Below are 20,630 nucleotides of genomic sequence, written 5' to 3'. Positions count from 1 at the left end.
AATACAGACAGAGGGAAACAGTTCCAGAGCTGACCTGTTGCATAAATGAAAGACTGGGAGTAACGGTTAACTCTTGCATTACAGAGTTGGACAGAAAAGGGATGAGAGTTTGCTGCCAGACGGGTGCTACGCGCCCGTCGTAGAGGTGGACACTTTCAATACAATTATACAAAATGCAGACAATAGACACATCCCTACAGGCAAACAGAAAGAGACACAACCTCAACTTCACACCAGAAATTCAAGGCCTCATTAGTCAACGGGACACACTATAACACTCCCCAACGCCCCATACACAAGACACCATACAACAAATACAAGAACTCAACACTCAAACAAACAATAAAATATCAGAATAGCAAACACTAATCTGGAATAATTATCTCCAAACACTTGACCACAAAACAAACACCAGCAAACTCTACATAACACTAAACAGCATCACACTCTCCAACAGCAACACCACACAATCACACGCTGCCATCACAACAACAGACACCATACCTTCAAACAAACAACAAGTAAACACTCTCATCAATAACTTTTCACATGTCAGCCACCTTAATCCCCTTCGCGACGACTGACGTATCATCTATCGTAAGAGACAGTTCCCCACAGACCCAGACTACGCACCTTTCACTTGCAACCAGATGAAGCACACCATTAGCAACCTTAAGCACTCATCTGCCTGTGGACCAGACAACATAAGCAACATTCACCTTAAACACCTATGACCACAAGGCATACAAGCTAGCAGTCACCAACATATCAAACTACAGCTAATCACACAACATAATACCCAACATCTGGAAGCATGCCATTATCATCACTATCCCTAAACCCAACAAAGACCCCACATTATCTTCCTTATGCCACCCCATCACACTCCTCTGCACCCTTTCTAGTCACTGAACGACTGGTACTACAACTAGTTACACCTCACACCCCACTAGCCCCATTACAACATGGCTTTAGGGAACTACACTCCACAAACACTCTTCTTACAGACCTTACACAGAGAGTTTTTGATGGCATGAATTCAGCAAGGCCATCACATAGAACACTCCTAGTCACACTAGATATTAGAAAATCTTTTGTTGCCATCCCCTGCCACAACCTCATAAACAAAATATTCAACACAAACATGCACAATAACACAAAAAGATGGCTGGCAAACTAATTAGCAGGCAGATGTGCACATGTAACATTTGCCGGTCAGTCTTCGAACATCAGAAACTTCACAAATGGCGTCCCCCAAGGATCTATTTTGTCCCTTACACTCTTTAACCTATACATGCATGACATACCCACACCCCACACACCACAAATACACATAGCTTCCTATGCAGATGATATAACACATGTACGCACCAAAACGCAAACACAGCTGCACACATCATTCAACCTTACCTCAACACATTACACGAATGATTCACCACAAACAGGCTCAAAATAGCCCCAGCCAAATCTACAGTGACCCTTTTCACAAACTGGACAGCAGAACACAGTCACATTCCACACCTCACCATAAACAACACTCCCCTGACACACACACACACACACACACACACACACACACACACACACACACACACACACACACAATCCTTGGTGTAACATACAATACATCAATGTCATTTAAACAACACATCACAAACATTAAAAATAAAATAACACCAAGACTCAATGCTCTGAGGTCACATATTGGACACAACAAAGAAACCACCATCACAGTATACAAACAATACATATGTTCAGTGATGAATTATGCAAGCCCTGCTTGGGCTCCTAACCTCACTAAAACACACTGGAATACTCTACAGACCATACAAAACAAGACCCTAAAAATAATCACAGGCTGCAGAGCTACTACACCCATAGACCATCTACATCAAGAAACCAAAGTCCTCAAAGTCAGGGATCGTCTAGACATGAGAGGTACCCAAATTCTCGCTGCAGCCTCCACAAACCCACCAACATCCACTACACTACATGGCAGCACATCCACACACACCAAGGAACATCCAAACAAGACCCAGCACACGATATCATAAACAAATACTGTCATCTCTTCCCACTCGCCAGCCTCAGACCAGCTTCCAGAGCATATTCATACTCAAATCACTCGCCGCTCCATCCAGTCACTGAAAGACAACACACAGCTGCATGCACGGCCTCCTGATATCCACCCTTCTGAATCCTATCTCTCTCGTGAGGGCAGGGTCCACCTGGCCAGGCTGAGATGTAGGCATCATCCAGCCCACTAAAGTTATCAGAAGTGGCTGGATGACTCCATTGCTGATGCCTGTCCAGGATGTGATACAGCACCCCATATTATGAAGCACATTATGGAAGACTGCATTGCACACAATCACCTATGCCAACAACACAACATACACTCCTTGAGAGCTTTGTGGGAAAGCCCGGTCTCGGCCGTGACCTTCCTCTGAGAATCGGGGCTGTTCAGCCAGACTACCTAGGGAACAACTACTACTACTACTACAACAAGGGGCTCAAGACTGGTCCCAGATGCACACCAACATTCACGGAAAATTCATCACTCAAATCACCACTCACTCTTACCTGTGTCCAAGCACCCACATACATAGCCACATTTCTAACCAGCCTCTCCTAGATTCCAAGCATCATCATTGCCCACTTTACCACCTCCCTATGGACTCTTTCAAAGGCCTTCTCCAAATCAACAAAGTACAGATCCCTTTTCTTTCCTGTATATTTTTCTTGAAGCTGTTGAACAAGGAATATGTCATCAGTAGCCCCTTTGCCTGGCATAAACCTAAACTGCATCTCATCAATATTCACTCTTTCTCTAACCATACCTTCTAGAAATTTCTCCATTGCCTTTATTATCTGGTCCAAAAGTTTTATGCCTCTATCACTTCTCCTTTCCAGGGCATCACCCTTACCCCTATACAAAATTACAAACACACTCTTCAACCAATCATCTGGGAAAACATACTCATAGATAACCGTATTTATCAGGTCAGTGACTAAACCCACTCTATTATCTCCTGAGGCCTTCAGCATTTCAGCAGTCAACCCAGACACACCTGCTGCCTTCCCCACCTGCATCCTGCCTATTGCCCTGCTCACAGCAGCAGCATGAATCAAAGGCCAAGGGTCAAACACTGGATCTGCTGACTCCAAACCTTACCTGTTCCAGTCAAACTCCTCATTCAGCAACTGATTATAATGATCTCTCCAGGTGTCTATATATAAATAAAAATATATATACAGTATATATATATATATATATATATATATATATATATATATATATATATATATATATATATATATATATTGGTGGTAGGTGGTGGCGACCATCATCCACTCACTTGATGTAGTGCTGCCTACTTCTTCCTTAGCCTTTATCATTCTTTTTCTGTGCCTGCCCTCCTCTCTTCCTATTTCTCGCATCTTTCCTGTCACTTCTTGTTGCTTTTCTTTCCTTTACAGGTGGCTTTACATTGAGTGACAAGCCAAATGGTTTCCTGTAAGCCAAGAAACCATTTACAATGCTGGGTGGTAACCATATAATCAAACCATACGTGCTCCCTACGTGTGAACAAGTGGGTTGGTGGAGGGTTAGTGCCCCTCCCCTTAAAACAAATAACTCAAAGTCAAATGGCCACCCCTTAAGGGATTATGGTGTCTGGCGTATCAGGCGTCTATATATAAATAAAATATATATATATATATATATATATATATAGATATATATATATATATATATATATATATATATATATATATATACAGTATACATATGTCATCACCACCATCATCTGGACCTCCTTTCCCATCCTAGGGCAGGGTGAGGAGTAGCAACATCCAGACAGTCCAAGTTTGCCCACTCCAATGGGCCATGCTTCCATTCATTCATCATTCAAACCCCTGGAATCCTGGCTTTATCTGATATGCCAAAAACTTTCACCAGGTTCTGTAGCTTCACGTAAATGTATCCGATAGAGCCAATCCCAACGCTGTCACGTTTAAAAGGGGTGCCAAATGACTGATCATGCACTTCTTCTCACAACATTTACCAAGCCATCTTGATCTCTTGTCAGTCCCCAGCCTCACCAACTTCCATACCTCTCTTCCTTACACATTCATCCACCATCCCTCCATCTTCTCCTTGGCCTACCTCACCTCCTCCCTCCTTCAAATTTGCTCAGATATACCTTTTTCACCACTCTATTGTTATCCATTCTCTCCACATGACCATACCATCTCAGTACACTCTCTTCAATTCTGGTGTCCACAGATTCCCTCACTCTCCATCCTTCACGAGTCACATTACTTTACTTCATATCCTATCCATTCTCTCTACTCCACACACATTCCTCAGCAGTCCCATCTCCACAGCTCTCACTCTTTTGACTTTTCACTTTCATGCCACACCATAGTCTCATATCCATATGTTAAAACTGGCACTAACACTCCTTCGTGTAAGCCTCGTGCAGCAGCAACACTCAAGCCTCTGTTTATTATCAAGGCCTCCATAGCACCAGCTACCTTCCTTCCTTGTCACTCTACTTTCCACTTCTTTTGCACATTTTCCTCTCTTTTCTGTCACTGTACCCAGGTATTTGAACTCTCTCACCAATTCAGTCTCTCTCCATTCACTGTAATATCACACTAAGAGTCACCTTCTCACTCGATTACCATCACTTTACTCTTTTCTATGTTTACTCTCAAGGCACGATGCTCATAGACATCAGCAAAACTCTGCATTAGTCTACCAAGCTCTTGTCCGGTATTTGCAAGTTGCACTGCATCATCAGCGTACAACAAATGTGAGATACCATATTCCGTTCATCATCATTCATTACCAATGCCATCCCTCTCTCCATCACTCGCATTGTTACTTCTCTCATCACCTCATCCACATATATATCGAACAACTATGGGGACATCACACAACCTTGTTGCACGCCCACAATGATCGTGAACCATTCATTTACATGCCCATTTACCCTTACACATACCTCACTACCATCATAAAAACTCTTGATGGCACCTAGCAGCTTACCATCTACACTGTACATGTGCAAAACCTTCCACAATCCTTCTCTGTCTACTTTGTCGTATGCTTTCTCCAGACCCATAAATGCCATAAACACCTTATAGTCCTTCTTAAAGCCTTCTCCACTATCTGCCTCACTGCAAATATTTGATCCACACATCCCTTGCCACTCCTAAAGCCACCCTGCTCATCACTCAATGGGACTTCTGATATCTCTCTTACTTTCTCTCTATGTACATATTATATAGATAGATAGATAGATAGGTTGACTGATTGATTGATTGATAGATAGATACATACTGTACACACATATAGATATATACTTCTGTTGGGATAGGCCGGTCCTGCGGTGGACATTCAACGGTTGGTGATGATGATGATGATATATATATATATATATATATATATATATATATATATATATATGCAGTAGATATTATATAGGCTTAGCTTTATATCACAGTAAAGACTGGTTATATAGCTAGTTCCCATAAATGTTATTCTCAAGTAGCTCCCAAAGTAAAAGCAAGTAGTGTATTACATCTACTTTACGGTAAGCAAATAAATACAGTATAGCAACATGCATTAGTTAGTATACACCGCATAAAGTAAGAGAAAGTTAAAATATCTATCTATCTATCTATCTATAGCCCGACGTCCTAATCCCGTAAAGGGTGGCCGCAGACAAAACGCCTCCAAGTCACTCTGTCACCCACCATTTGACTCCCCTCCCCCCAACTCACCCCCCCCTCCCTCATATACCTCTCAACTCCATCCCTCCACCTCATCCTCGGTCTACCCCTCCCTCTCCCTCCCTCCACCTCATCCTCGGTCTACCCCTCCCTCTCCCTCCCTCCACCTCACCTACATACACCCTCTTAGTCTTTTATTCTCCATTCTCTCCACATGTCCAAACCACCTCAGTGTATTTCTCCTAATCTTTTCAACCACATCCACATCTACCCCACAACGTTCCTTCACTTCTTCATTCGTCAACCTGTAACTCCACATGCTTAAAGTTAAAATATAAATAGTGTAAAAGTAAAATACGATCACTGTATACAGTACTTAAGCATCTAAAATTTATAGCCTTACTTTCAACAGAAATACAGTTCAGATCTGGTAATGTCCTATGGCTGCTTTCTGAATTCTAAGCACATCTATCTAAGCATCTGGCATAACAGCAGGAAAAGAGCTAGTGCAATGGACTTCATTTATAATAATTAAATATATTAAAAAAAAAAAATACAGTTAGATGCATTTTTATTGCCTAGTTATTCTTGCAGACTGGAGTGCACTGCATCCATGGTGAGGAAGCTTCAACTAAGGTGTGTATGAGTGAGTTTCAGAGGTGAGGGGAAACAAAAACCTTAGTGCAGAGTGAACAGACCTTGATTGGTAATTATATACCAGTACTGCTACAAGAGTGAAATTAGTGACCATATTTTGTGTTGAAGACACTGGAAATTAAAACCTTCCACTAAGATCATGCAAACTTCTACTGTAATTCTACTGCCACCATTACTTACCGTAAGATGGGGCTATTCGACTCACCTGAGGCAATTAGAGTCAATAAGGAGTAATGAGACTCAGGTGGTCAGACAGTGTAAAAAGGGGTATATCTGACACTCTCATATGGTGCTATAATCTGAAATTGCTAATTTATATTGTAAATTAAATTTAGGGACAGCTTGCTGAAGGTCAGTGAACTGTGATCAATTTCTCATTCTGTTATTTTCACATTTTTTATACAACAATAAAGACAAGATTAACTGTATTTTCCTCCGCTGTCCCTTGGATATATAATAACAAACTGAGTGTCATTAATGTTTATCCACCTACCAGAGTAAGTTAGCTGCTTTTGTTTATAAAATAATATGATTTTAGACTAAAGGGGCAATTTGACTCAGGCAATTTGCCTTGGCACTTTGGGGCAATTTATATGCTGCAACTTCTTCAGTACTATCTGGACAGTTGTAAAGATTACATCGCAGATTTCAAGGATAATCTTCCAAGTACAGACTGAGTACATGGCTTCCTGAAGAGACATAAAAGTCCTGCTGTCCTCCAGGATATGCCAAAATATTTTGAGGAAGCAGGCTGCTGTCTCTGAAGAGGTCATAGTGGCCAACTTTAAAAAGGTAGAAGACAGCCTTAGGGGAGCACCCCCTCCAAACATTATTAATTATGGCAAAACCAACATCACGGATGATCCTACGGGAAAGCTCCGGATATTCAGGTATGGTAAAAAACATGAGGAGATTATCATGAATACGATGAAGAGTTCAACATCTATCATGTTTTCCATCACTGCCAGCAGCAAGTACCTTAGTCCAAATATTGTTTCCAGGGCTCAATGCTAGCAGCTGTCATGGATTGAAGGAGGACCAATCAACGTATATAACCAAACTTCTTCTGGCTGCTTCGATTCGAATTGAAGCAGGGGGAGCAGAGAGGCGGGCCTCCTGAAGGCACACAACTAATGGACAGTACTGGGCAAGAAGGCATCAAAGGTCGGAGCAACTTGAATGAAAACCTCGAATGTTTCACTGAAGGAAAGCCCACCAAGTCCAACTGCCCCACATCAGGTGTTGATAAACATTCCCCCCCCCCCCGCGCCAAATATGCCTTTTCTGTGTTTTTCTATGTTGAATCATTTGTGTTTCATTACCCATACAGTAAAGCTTTTTAAGTGCCCTAAATGTTGCACTACAAACCTTAGTGCAACAAAAAATAGCCAATCGGTGAGTTGAACAGCCCACCTTTCGGTACTTTTTCAGTGAGAAAAAGCAGGGCATACATTGGATCAATCTTACCTTCCTTTGATATACAGCAATCCAGTCTGTCGACGCAAACCACTTGTGATTCTTGATATCATTAACAGCATTCTTGAGGTTTCCATACCGCTTGGTCAGGTCAACCTGCAGTAGATTCCTTAACAGATCCTTCAGGTCAGAAGAGAAGTGACCAGGGAACCGCACCTGTAATAACAAGGTTGTGATTAAGTTAGAGTACATCTTGATGAAGCTTCCCAGCCTCTTTCACCTATGATGATGGCCAAGTGGTGGGTCAATCTGATACATCACCAAGAAGACTCATTCCTACCTCAAAAATAAGGTTTATCATATTTCATGCAACCACAACTTAGTGCAGGGAGGCCTAGTTATACAAGAATCAAGTGTTATAATGCTGGCATGTACTGGGCACTTTCTGGCATTACAAGTACTGAAAATCCAAAGTTACAATGGCCAGTTGAGAATCCATGAATCAATTAAGAGGCCTACATAATGAAAACTCAAGACATGCACAGCTGCGAAGCTAGCTGGACAAAGTGTGGAATAACATGACACTGATGTCTTGGGGGCAAGTTTGTGAGCTCTATGCACCCCTCCTTCCCACTCTTCCACAAGCTGCCTCACTCTCATTCTCTCTTGCACTCACTTTGGTCATATTTGGTGTAAAGGGCTGTACGCACAGGTACGGTATTATCTAAATGGTCGACTCTATTGGATACCTTTATGTGAAGCTACAGAATGTGGTGAACATTTTTTGGCATATCAGACAAAGCCAGGATTCTGGGGACTTGAATGATCAGTGAATGGAAATGTAGCCCACTGGACTGGGCAAACTTGGGCTCTCTGGATGTTGCTACATCTCAGCCTGCCCTTGAGTGGGAAAGGAGGTCCAGATGATGATGATGATGATAGTGATATACAATGAGCTCGCTCTGCTTCTTACTTCATGCCTTCCAAACAGTGGTGAAGTGACAGAAGGGCAGCTCAACCCCAATGAACTCAAACATTTGTACCGTATACTGTTCAAGTACAGTAAGTGTACATATACAGTATATTCCTATACTATTTTCTCTTTCATTCTGCTTCCATTACAGTACTTATACATTATTATAGGTCAAATGTTATTGCTATATGTGCTTTAGGTGTAACTAAATTTATTCTTGTGTAAAACTGTCATACATGGCAGTGTAGGTGTAATGTGGTGGTGGTCAGGAACCAAGTCTTTTTAAAGGTAATGTAATTTGATGTACAAGCATTCACTTAACAAGCTGACTTTGGGGTAACTAAACTATAGTACTCATAACTCTGTGACCTCCCTGTATTCAAGTTGTAGGAAAGGCCCTGTTCTGTCAAGTGAAATGAAACTGAGTACAGTCTCAGAACTTGCTCCGAGTGATAAATCATACGTATCATTTATAATGGCTCCAACACCCTTGCAATAATAATTACAACAAATAGCTGGTGCTTCAGTACTCCCCATGTAAGGCATAGAAGAACCTGAGGCTAGGCTACTGTGGTCCACATCATTAATGCCACAGGAAGCTACCCTGTTTCCTTGCCAGAGTTATGTGACAGAAATACCTATGGACACTTCTTGGGTTGAAACCATCGTTGGTTAGTGAATATTCTCTTCTGATCCAAGACCTCTATCAATCACGCAACTGAGGTGTCTATTAATAATAACAAATTATACCATACACTGGGCTCTAACTGAATTGTAATGGGACATGAGTCAAGAATTTTCATAATACAGTAAAAGTCCTCTACTTCGGCCTCCAATAATCTGCAAATCCCAATACTCTGAATTTGTCAAGGCAAATTTTTTTTATTTTATCTGGTCTTTTTTCAAAATTTTCAGGGCTTTATCTAAGGATTTATCTGGCTTGGACTTGCCCTTGGCCTTGGATGTACCAGCATGAAACTATTCATCTTCACCTCTATTGTAGAGGTGAAGATGAGTAGTATGACAGGTGGGGTGGGGGTTAGGTAGGGGTATGGAGGAGGGTCGGGAGCTGGGCTAGTGGCAGGTATAGCTTGTTTCGTCCCCCCCTCCCCTCTTCCCTGGGTATACAGGGGTAGGAAGGGGACACCCCTGGGCAGGAATTAGTGATCGTGAGTGTACATATGTCTAATGTTTTCAGAGGTCCCTCCCAATAGTCCAAAAAAACCAATAGTTTGAAAGACCCTCGGTCCCCTGCCCTTCGTATTACCGGACTTTTGCTGTATGTGTAATCACAAGATATTATTATTAGTTTACACAGAAGCTGAGGGTTAGGGGGCAGAGACCTAAAGATACACAACAGAACTTTCAAATTTAATACTGCATAACATGAATGTTATTGTTAACACCTGTGAGCTCTAACGCAATTTACATTATTTCCTCAACATCATGAAACTGAACAGTTATATATTCTGTTTGTTGAAAGGACATCAGTGAAGGAAATTTACCTAAAATTACAAGCATCTAGTTTATATTCAGGCATTTCTACAATTTATGTACGAGTTCTGGAATAACACAACTATACTGATATTTGTATAACTATAATTGTTTTACTCGAACCTGGCCTAAAATTGCCATCTCTCCAACTTGATTACTGAGTTCTAACAAGAGACTGACACTAGAATATGACGCTAGTCATGAAGAAGTGCTATGAAAAGACTGTAGAGCCACTATATTTTATTCTGCCACTGAATTATGTGAAGTAATCTGCAACAGGGCAAAAAGCTGGGCCAAAGTAAAGTAAAAGAACTGTAGTGCATTAAAATGGTAAAACTGGCCAATCCACTTCATCGTTAGCAATCAACCTTGAGGGCAATCTTTTTCTGTAGATTAGTGTATACTTAAAAGCAAAATGGAATAACAAAAAGGATGCTTTATGAAGAGGACTTAATGTATTCTTGTATATACTTCCATGACAAAATTAATTAATGATTCACTGATATGCATCCTTATTTCTTTCTGTATTACTTACATGTACTGCATTACAGCAGCAGCATTGTATCAGTAGGCACACTTTTCACTATCTCAAACTGACATGGCTGCACTAGATTTTTCCTGGATGTACTGGATTGCAGTTCAATATACACATATCAAACTGATAGTATGAGCACATGTGAATGGGGGAAGGAGAGGGGAAGACTGAGGATGAGATGCAGTGATACAGTAAAGTGGTACAAGTACACTAAACTCTCAATTATCTGTCATCACAATTTCCGTCCCATTACATTATCTCACGCTTTTGGCTCAGTTCTGTTAAAACAATATCTGGCAAAATTAACAACATCCAGCTCAGAAACAGGAAGCTATCAGCGGTACGATGCACTTTTCAGAGGTAATGTGTATCATAAGGCTCAGACACCGGGCTCAATCTGCACACAGGCAGACCCCAAAACACACACAAGACAATCTTGGCTGTAAGTCTTGCCAATAAACAGAAAACTGCTGGAAAATGGGTGTCTACTCTATGGAATTTCACCCCCAAGCTACAGAAAAGTTGAAAGTATTTATTCATCTATTTAATCTATATTTAATTTCATTGCATAAAAACCTAATGTCACGACATTAAATCTTTTTAAATTAATTTTTTAATATTATCAAGTTTCAGTTTTCTGCTAAACACTCCTCAGGAAAATCCCAGATATAGCATGGTTCTTACATTCTTATGACCGAGGGTATGGGCTAACATGAATTATATTGAGTGTATGCACCGTATTAAATGGAATCAGGTTTCTATCTGCCATAAGTAAAAAGTTATTATCCTCTGCAAAGTGTGATGGTGTGCCAGGTTGCTCATATTCGCTCTGTTGTCCTTACTCCAACAGTAGACTTTCCTTCGCTTGCTCACTCGTAATTATACCTGTATATGATTACTGTTTATATTACTTATGATATGTACGATTAAATTATGTACTGTATTACTGTACTACATGTACTGTGTCAATACTGTATGTATTTTATGTTTAATTTTAATCTTTTACTCATGGGTAATACAGTCAATCCTCGTAAATCAAGTGTTCATAAATTACGGATTCATAAATCAAGGCTAGGTGGCCATCAGACTGCTGCCAACCTTAAATCACTGTTAAGTCACGAAAATCGCGGATCTAGGCACCCAAGTGGGCCTTTTCTGAGGAGAACCGTAAACCGCGGCATTCAAACTGAAAATCGCGACCCAACAAACAATCACCGCGCGTCCCTGGTGGCATATGTGCATACTAATGCCGCCATGTTGTTGCTCTTCTTGTCCTGCCAGTCCGCACACTGCAGACCGTTGCCGTGGAGTACGAGAGTTACTTGCCTTTTTGTGCAACTTCCCCCCACCTCCTACCTGCCAAGGCCCCTCCCGACCCCCCAATGAAGCGCTCTAAGCAGTATGGCGTCAAGAAACTGCCGCAGTTGTTGTACAGTCAACGTTTGGAGCTCACTTGTCATGTTGAGAGGGGAGAGAAGTTTTCAAAGCTGGCGAAAGAGTTTGGGAAGAACAAGTACTGAGAGGTTCTAAGTTCTTCCCAACACCACCCCACTCCATTCACTTAAGCAATTTCATCATAGGATTAAGGTGAGATCCCTTAACATGGCATATTTTGTCACTTCAAATTTCTCTTCATCAATTCTATTAGTACCAGTCATTCTCAATTACTCTATGTGCCAGCTGAATCAACCTGACCAAAAACAAAAAGAAAAAAGCTCTTCCTCTCAAACTGCATGTAACCCAACTTTCAAAAGCACATCAATATACATATGTAAATAGTTTGTTGTGTCTCCTGTAGTGGTGTTATCCTGGTGCTCCTCGACCCCGCCCACCACATGACTAGTTATCATCCAGACCCAAGTGGCTGGTTGGCAGTGGCACCCCTCCCTGCGCGCGCCATCTTATTTGCTAAAAAATGGCACTTGCTCCAACCACAGCAACTTGACCTTACCATCACACCATCACTTGACAGCCTCTGTCTAGGATTACCTGAGGCAGTGCTTTTCTACATAAAGGCAAGTATATCTCCAGTGTTACTTGACGTCAACTTGCATGAAATTTGTAGATGTATACTTTTCAGGTGTTTCTTCTCAGACAATATTCTTAATATACTGTAGATCAATATAATATTTCATCAAGTGGAATTCAAGTGACACTGGAGATAACTCCCCTCTGTGGCACCTTCAAGTCATCACTAAACTGCTTCTTGGCACTGCTGCCATCACAGCCGGGGCCCTGGCACTGTCTGCTCACTGTGAGTCACCAAGTATAAAGCAGCATCTCCCACAACCAAGCACCAGCTGCATTTGCCAGACTGCATGGTACACATAGTGGCGAGCACACAGCCTTAGGTATACAACGACGCACATGCACTGGGGGTCTCTGGAGGGGAGTACTAAACTTGTACACATACACTGGGAGCCACGTTAGCTTCTAGACACTGCAAAAGGCCTCTACAACTCAGCAAACTCCTTGGCACATTTTTCAGTGGAGATGCGGAAAGCCTCCTCCTCATAGTCGTCAAAGTTGCTGGTATCGCCGGGACCCTTGCACTTGGGAATGAAGGGTGCTTCGACTTGATGGCAAGTCAAATGTCATGACATAGTAGAATTGAGCTCTTTGCAAGGCAGTAGTCACTATACTAATTAATACAGCTTGACTGGATTTACCGCAAGTCCTGTCCATCCTCACTTAAAGTACAGAATGTATATATGCAGAATGTTACTTTAAGGGCAACAACTTCACGTAAAAAACTGTTTTAGTTCAAGACTGAGGGGCTGAAAGCGCAAAAAAACACTTATTTATACCTTCAAAAGACTAAGAATCTGAAGCAACTTTAAATAATGAAATTCTGATAATTCAACAGCAACTTAATAATGACAGACCTTTAAATGACAACTGTTTTGATAAACTTAACACTTTCAGATATTTAGGCTGCAGTAGTAATTTCCCTTAACAAAAGATATGTATATTTAAATGTTTTTCTTTGCAAGTCATAGGAAAGGTTTACTGAGAATGAACAGAATAAAGAAAAAATTCTGAAATAACACACACTACAATCTATTTACTGATTATAACTATACTCACATGCACAGAATGCCATACCAACCCTTTAGAATTCACAAAACTCCTTGACATAAAGTTCAGTGGGGTGGAAGCGGAAGGTGGCCCTGCTCTCCTCATACTGACCAAATTGGGTTGTGTCCCCAGGGCTCTTTAGTCTGGGAACCAGAGGGGCTGCAAGCTACCACAACACACCATAACATGCAAGAGTCAGCAGTGCAAGCATTAAAGGTACTAAAACACATAGTGGCCTTGAGGAAACATACCCAGTGATTGAGAATATTGTTCAGTATCTAGGAAGACTATGGTACTACACTCTTAACAGCACTGGAACAGCGACTACAGTGTGCAGGGTGCTGACAGTTTCAGATCCTTTGTCATAAAAGTAGTTACAATACACCAATGCAGGATGAAATTTGAAGATTGTCAAGATAATTCTGAAAATATACGTCATGATACAACAGTAATCTAAGCAACCAAACATATTTAAACTGCAAATACTAAGTTACCATTTCAGGACTTTTAATACCTTCTAGAGTACTGAGGAGAGAAATAGTAGCTAACATATCTGCAGGTATGGATACCAGAAAATTTCAAAATACTGCAGGCCACAAACATGTCATTTTCACCAACAATTAATGAACGGGGCCAACAAGTAAAATTTGCAATATTCTCACTCCAAAATATTAATCCTCAAGTAAATAATAAAAACCTATTTTATTAGTTGCATTAGTAAGCTACAAATTTATGGGAACTTCACTAATATCAATCAGTTTACAATGCACTCCTTCAATCATCATCATCATCAACCCTAATTCCCACCTGTGTGTGTGTGTGTGTGTGTGTGTGTGTGTGAGAGAGAGAGAGAGAGAGAGAGAGAGAGGGGCAAAGAGAGAAAACGAAAGTAAAAATTATCAAACAGCATACCATATGAAATGGCCACACAACTTTTTACATGGGTAAAAACCATCCACACATTTTTTTTTTTTTAATCTCTTACTTCATAAATACTTGTGAGAAAGAGTTGTCAACTAGCATATCAAAATGGGGTGCAAACTTCGTCACAAGCAACTCAGTAAACCTCACTGGTAACAAATCACATATAACAATCGCCAACACATACATTCCCTCCAATCATCCCCCACAGTACCACACAATTACTCTCCACAAATACACCACATCAATAACATACCCAACATCATCCTGGGTGGTGATTTCAACACCAAGGCGTCGGCCTGGCAAGTCAACAACCCTGACACAGACAGAGGGCTGGTACTACAATCCCAAAGAGATCATCTTTTCATGCAGACTAATCTTCATCAACATACCCATACCCCACACCAAACTCTTCCTCCCATCATCCCCAGACATCACCTTTTGCTCCCCAAACCTCGCCCCCAAAACATCCTGGAGTAGTCAAATCCCTTGGATCTGATCACCTCCCAATCATCATCACTACCAAAAGCAGAATCACCCCAGCTGGCCACAGACACATATACACTAATTATAAGAAAGCCAACTGGGAGGCCTTTGTAACTGAAACAGAACAACATTTTGAAACATTAAACAGTATATCCATCACAAACATCAACACCGCTGTGCACACTTTCAGTACAATTATACAAAATGCAGACAATAGACACATCCCTACAGGCAAACACAAAGAGACACAACCTCAACTTCACACCAGAAATTCAAGGCCTCATCAGTCAACGGGACACACTATAACACTCCCCAACACCCCATACACAAGACACCATACAACAAATACAAGAACTCAACACTCAAACAAACAATAAAATATCAGAATGGCAAACACTAATCTGGAATAATTATCTCCAAACACTTGACCACAAAACAAACATCAGCAAACTCTACAAAACACTAAACAGCATCACACTCTCCAACAGCAACACCACACAATCACACGCTGCCATCACAACAACAGAAACCATACCCTCAAACAAACAACAAGTAAACACTCTCATCAATAACTTTTCACATGTCAGCCACCTTAATCCCCTTCGCGACGACTGACGTATCATCTATCGTAAGAGACAGTTCCCCACAGACCCAGACTACACACCTTTCACTTGCAACCAGATGAAGCACACCATTAGCAACCTTAAGCACTCATCTGCCTGTAGACCAGACAACATAAGCAACATTCACCTTAAACACCTTGGACCACAAGGCATACAAGCTAGCAGTCACCAACATATCAAACTACAGCTACTCACAACATAATACCCAACATCTGGAAGCATGCCATTATCATCACTATCCCTAAACCCAACAAAGACCCCACATTATCTTCCTTATGCCACCCCATCACACTCCTCTGCACCTTTTCTAGTCACTGAACGACTGGTACTACAACTAGTTACACCTCACACCCCACTAGCCCCATTACAACATGGCTTTAGGGAACTACACTCCACAAACACTCTTCTTACAGACCTTACACAGAGAGTTTTTGATGGCATGAATTCAGCTAGGCCACCATATAGAACACTCCTAGTCACACTAGATATTAGAAAATCTTTTGTTGCCATCCCCTGCCACAACCTCACAAACAAAATATTCAACACAAACATGCACAATAACACAAAAAGATGGCTGGCAAACTAATTAGCAGGCAGATGTGCACATGTAACATTTGCCGGTCAGTCTTTGAACATCAGAAACTTCACAAATGGCGTCCCCCAAGGATCTATTTTGTCCCTTACACTCTTTAACCTATACATGCATGACATACCCACAACCCACACACCACAGATACACATGGCTTCCTATGCAGATGATATAACACATGTACACACCAAAATGCAAACACAGCTGCACACATCCTCCAACCTTACCTCAACACACTACACGAATGATTCACCACAAACAGGCTCAAAATAGCCCCAGCCAAATCTACAGTGACCCTTTTCACAAACTGGACAGCAGAACACAGTCACATTCCACACCTCACCATAAACAACACTCCCCTGACACACACACACACACACACACACACACACACACACAAAATCCTTGGCGTAACATACAATACATCAATGTCATTTAAACAACACATCACAAACATTAAAAATAAAATAACACCAAGACTCAATGTTCTGAGGTCACATATTGGACACAACAAAGAAACCACCACCACAGTATACAAACAATACATACGTTCAGTGATGAATTATGCAAGCCCTGCTTGGGCTCCTAACCTCACTAAAACACACTGGAATACTCTACAGACCATACAAAACAAGGCCCTAAAAATAATCACAGGCTGCAGAGCTACTACACCCATAGATCATCTACATCAAGAAACCAAAGTCCTCAAAGTCAGGGATCGTCTAGACATGAGAGGTACCCAAATTCTCGCTGCAGCCTCCACAAACCCACCAACATCCACTACACTACATGGCAGCACATCCACACACACCAAGGAACATCTAAACAAGACCCAGCACACGATATCATAAACAAATACTGTCATCTCTTCCCACTCGCCAGCCTCAGACCAGCTTCCAGAGCATATTCATACTCAAATCACTCGCCGCTCCATCCAGTCACTGAAAGACAACACACAGCTGCATGCACGGCCTTCTGATATCCACCCTTCTGAATCCTATCTCCCTCGTGAGGGCAGGGTCCACCTGGCCAGGCTGAGATGTAGGCATCATCCAGCCCACTAAAGTTATCAGAAGTGGCTGGATGACTCCATCGCTGATGCCTGTCCAGGATGTGATACAGCACCCCATATTATGAAGCACATTATGGAAGACTGCATTGCACACAATCACCTATGCCAACAACACAACATACACTCCTTGAGAGCTTTGTGGGAAAGCCCGGTCTCGGCCATGACCTTCCTCAGAGAATCGGGGCTGTTCAGCCAGACTACGTAGGGAACTACTACTACTACTACTACAACAACAACATGGGGCTTAAGACTGGTCCCAGATGCACACCAACATTCACGGAAAACTCATCACTCAAATCACCACTCACTCTTACCTGTGTCCAAGCACCCACATACATAGCCACATTTCTAACCAGCCTCTCCTAGATTCCAAGCATCATCATTGCCCACTTTACCACCTCCCTATGGACTCTTTCAAAGGCCTTCTCCAAATCAACAAAGTACAGATCCCTTTTCTTTCCTGTATATTTTTCTTGAAGCTGTTGAACAAGGAATATGTCATCAGTAGCCCCTTTGCCTGGCATAAACCTAAACTGCATCTCATCAATATTCACTCTTTCTCTAACCATACCTTCTAGAAATTTCTCCACTGCCTTTATTATCTGGTCCAAAAGTTTCATGCCTCTATCATTTCTCCTTTCCAGGGCATCACCCTTACCCCTATACAAAATTACAATCACACTCTTCAACCAATCATCTGGGAAAACATACTCATAGATAACTGTATTTATCAGGTCAGTGACTAAACCCACTCTATTATCTCCTGAGGCCTTCAGCATTTCAGCAGTCAACCCAGACACACCTGCTGCCTTCCCCACCTGCATCCTGCCTATTGCCCTGCTCACAGCAGCAGCATGAATCAAAGGCCAAGGGTCAAACACTGGATCTGCTGACTCCAAACCTTCCCTGTTCCAGTCAAACTCCTCATTCAGCAACTGATTATAATGATCTCTCCAGGCGTCTATATGTAAACAAAAATATATATACAGTATATATATATATATATATATATATATATATATATATATATATATATATATATATTGGTGGTAGGTGGTGGCGACCATCATCCACTCACTTGATGTAGTGCTGCCTACTTCTTCCTTAGCCTTTATCATTCTTTTCTGTGCCTCCCCTCCTCTCTTCCTATTTCTCCCATCTTTCCTGTCACTTCTTATTGCTTTTCTTTCCTTTACAGGTGGCTTTACATTGAGTGACAAGCCAAATGGTTTCCTGTAAGCCAAGAAACCATTTACAAAGCTAGGTGGTAACCATATAACCAAACCATACGTGCTCCCTACGTGTGAACAAGTGGGTTGGTGGAGGGTTAGTGCCCCTCCCCTTAAAACAAATAACTCAAAGTCAAATGGCCACCCCTTAAGGGATTATGGTGTCTGGCAATAGATATATATATATATATATATATATATATATATATATATATATATATATATATATATATATATATATATATATATATATATATATATATATATATATATATATATATATATATATGTCATCATCACCATCATCTGGACCTCCTTTCCCATCCTAGGACAGGGTGAGGAGTAGCAACATCCAGACAGTCCAAGTTTGCCCACTCCAATGGGCCATGCTTCCATTCATTCATCATTCAAGCCCCTGGAATCCTGGCTTTATCTGATATGCCAAAAACTTTCACCAGGTTCTGTAGCTTCACATAAATGTATCCGATAGAGCCAATCCCAACGCTGTCACGTTTAAAAGGGGTGCCAAATGACTGATCATGCACTTCTTCTCACAACATTTACCAAGCCATCTTGATCTCTTGTCAATCCCCAGCCTCACCAACTTCCATACCTCACTTCCTTACACATTCATCCACCATCCCTCCATCTTCTCCTTGGCCTACCTCACCTCCTCCCTCCTTCAAATTTGCTCAGATATACCTTTTTCACCACTCTATTGTTATCCATTCTCTCCACATGACCATACCATCTCAGTACACTCTCTACAATTCTGGTGTCCACAGACTCCCTCACTCTCCATCCTTCACGAGTCACATTACTTCATATCCTATCCATTCTCTCTACTCCACACACATTCCTCAGCAGTCCCATCTCCACTGCTCTCACACTTTTGACTTTTCACTTTCATGCCACACCATAGTCTCATATCCATATGTTAAAACTGGCACTAACACTCCTTCGCCTAAGCCTCATGCAGCAGCAACACTCAAGCCTCTGTTTATTATCAAGGCCTCCATAGCACCAGCTACCTTCCTTCCTTGTCACTCTACTTTCCACTTCTTTTGCACATTTTCCTCTCTTTTCTGTCACTGTACCCAGGTATTTGAACTCTCTCACCAATTCAGTCTCTCTCCATTCACTGTAATATCACACTAAGAGTCACCTTCTCACTTGATTACCATCACTTTACTCTTTTCTATGTTTACTCTCAAGGCATGATGCTCATAGACATCAGCAAAACTCTGCATTAGTCTACCAAGCTCTTGTCCGGTATTTGCAAGTTGCACTGCATCATCAGCGTACAACAAATGTGAGATACCATATTCCGTTCATCATCATTCATTACCAATGCCATCCCTCTCTCCATCACTCGCATTGTTACTTCTCTCATCACCTCATCCACATATATATCGAACAACTATGGGGACATCACACAACCTTGTTGCACGCCCACAATGATCGTGAACCATTCATTTACATGCCCATTTACCCTTACACATACCTCACTACCATCATAAAAACTCTTGATGGCACCTAGCAGCTTACCATCTACACTGTACATGTGCAAAACCTTCCACAATCCTTCTCTGTCTACTTTGTCGTATGCTTTCTCCAGACCCATAAATGCCATAAACACCTTATAGTCCTTCTTAAAAGCCTTCTCCACTATCTGCCTCACTGCAAATATTTGATCCACACATCCCTTGCCACTCCTAAAGCCACCCTGCTCATCACTCAATGGGACTTCTGATATCTCTCTTACTTTCTCTCTATGTACATATTATATAGATAGATAGATAGATAGGTTGACTG

At 41.5% G+C, this 20,630-nt stretch overlaps 1 pseudogene; it reads right to left on the bottom strand.

Moving 5' to 3' along the window:
• Positions 1–12,436: 12,436 nt before the first annotated feature.
• Positions 12,437–20,630, bottom strand: part of LOC145389856 (cAMP-dependent protein kinase catalytic subunit 1-like) — a 64,241-nt pseudogene continuing 56,047 nt past the window's right edge.

This window comes from Coenobita brevimanus, unplaced genomic scaffold, assembly GCF_032717465.1.
Source record: "Coenobita brevimanus isolate Jiangsu-jjx unplaced genomic scaffold, ASM3271746v2 jjx.HiC_scaffold_2552, whole genome shotgun sequence".
Lineage (NCBI taxonomy): Eukaryota > Metazoa > Arthropoda > Malacostraca > Decapoda > Coenobitidae > Coenobita > Coenobita brevimanus.
The sequence above is the reverse complement of the archived record's forward strand: the minus strand, read 5'-3'. Positions and strand labels throughout refer to the sequence as shown.